This window comes from Vicugna pacos, unplaced genomic scaffold, assembly GCF_048564905.1.
Source record: "Vicugna pacos unplaced genomic scaffold, VicPac4 scaffold_13, whole genome shotgun sequence".
Taxonomy (NCBI): Eukaryota; Metazoa; Chordata; class Mammalia; order Artiodactyla; family Camelidae; genus Vicugna; species Vicugna pacos.
The window spans coordinates 1,231,058-1,233,087 of NW_027328734.1; the positions used below are offsets into that span (position 1 = coordinate 1,231,058).

Here is a 2,030-nt window from a genome sequence, read left to right on the forward strand (position 1 = left end):
ATTTACTACAGTTTTCTGATACAGACCATAGCTATTATTTACAATTAGTGCACAAGACACTTGCCTTAAAATGCCGTATAATAATAACAACGCCAACTGTTTCATGACTGAGAAACATATTGCTTCCTAAAATGAATACCTGGTCTTTTCCACCCCAACCGACACATACGATTATATCTTTGTTTTTTGATTGTTTTTTTGTTTTCCCCTTAATGGAGGCAACGCTTATTGAACCCAGGATCTTGTGCATAAGTCTATTTATCAACATCATTTTGGAACAATTAGCAGAAGCCACAAGAGAATGGATTATAAAGACGAAAAGAAAATTTATTACTTCTAGCGGTTGATAAACCTCTGAATGAAACAATGACAAAAATAAACATGTGTAAATTTACAATAAGATTGTCTCATTTGCAATATAATTGTAGAATATTAAATTACTTTTGTTTCAATTATAGCATTGAATTACAATTTAAAACAATTGTTCCCCCTTTGGGATTTCTTAAATTACATTGATTACTTTAATATTTTATTTCATAAATATTAAGCATACCATATAAACACATATTTATTCTTCTCATGTTTTGAATATAGTGCTACATATTCTAAAATACACAGATAAATACCTGCTTCCAATACCAAATCAAATTATGTTTCACTTTAATTACAAATGATATTGAAATAGTTGTACCTTTTCTGTACAGGTTTTAGACAAATTTCAGTTAAAATTCCTAAACTTTAAAATTATTTTATATATTTTCTGCATTATTTATAGTCTGTTCACTAATCTGTTATTTATTTGTGTACAAAAGGAAGGAGATTGGTTTTATTTAATAAACCCCAAAATTAAATTGTATAAAAAGATTTTGTGGAGATAATATTTGCAGATCACTCTATAAAAATAAGCGTCTTATATGTTTCATTTTAACTGGATGAGTGAGAAAAAAACACTGGCTGAATGTTACACTTGATTTGCTAGGAGACCAGTTGTTTTGTGATGTCACAGCTACTCAGGTTGAGAACCACTCTGATGGCCTAGCAGTTTATCTGTGCAGGCCTGCCAAAGCAGCATTTGAAGCTGCAGTGCTCAAAATCATGCAGATTAGAAAAGTAACTGTAGAAAAAGTTATATGAAATGGCACATGTTTCTTCAGAAATTCAAGAGGTGTCTCATAAAGATGGACCAACTGGTTAAGGAAACTCCGGTAGATCTCTATTGTGTTATCAAACATTCTCTGGGGATTTGGACTTGAGGTCTATGATTGAAGAAAATGCTTTTCAGACTTTGTCTGAAGAATCATTGATTAAAAGGCCATGTTACATACATTGTGTCTCTGAACCAGATGAAGATAATTATTTTCGTTCTCTGACATTTCCAGGAAAACTCTGGAAAATGGCTGGGAGTGTCCAATATAAATCCATCTGGAGAGATGATAATGGAACTTCCATAGTGATTGATGAAGATGTCTTAAGAAGGAAGTTATGGAAAGAAAGGCCCTTTTCAGAAAATTTGAAACTGGAAGAATGAAAAGTTTAGTTAGACAGCTTAACCTTTATGGGTTTAGTAAAGTGTGGCAGAATTTTCAAAGATCGGCATTTCTAGCAGACTTTCTGGCAGTAGAAAAAGAAGTCTCTGTTTTAAGCAAGGTATTCAGAAACTTTAGTTACCACTTCGTAACTTATATATAAAATTTTATTTTGTACATCAATCTATGGTAATATAAAATAAAGCTAGATTTTGAAAATAGTATAAAAATACTAAGACTAAAATCCTTTATTTATACTAAAAATTGAGGACAGTGTCTTAAGTATTCACATTATAAGAAACTTTGCTTGCAACTATGAATTTTACCAGAAATCTAAATAAAGGTATTAAAGCTGCTTTTCAAAAGTGGCATTCCCCTTTACTGCAAATGCTAGTTTCTTAAATTTGAAACTTAAATTTGACTATACTATCTAAATGTGTATTTTCCAAATAAGGAACTTCAAAATATTGTCAGCAATGTTCATATTTTGATGATATTATCTTT

The 2,030-nt window shown here is 30.6% G+C and overlaps 1 long non-coding RNA gene across 1 annotated transcript; it reads left to right on the forward strand.

Annotated features, from left to right (window-relative positions):
* The first annotated feature begins 1,025 nt into the window (after positions 1 to 1,025).
* LOC140692573 (uncharacterized) lies at positions 1,026 to 1,736 on the forward strand. Its single transcript, XR_012068139.1, has 2 exons — positions 1,026 to 1,205; positions 1,380 to 1,736. It is a non-coding gene; the product is annotated as an uncharacterized lncRNA (long non-coding RNA).
* Positions 1,737 to 2,030: the final 294 nt, after the last annotated feature.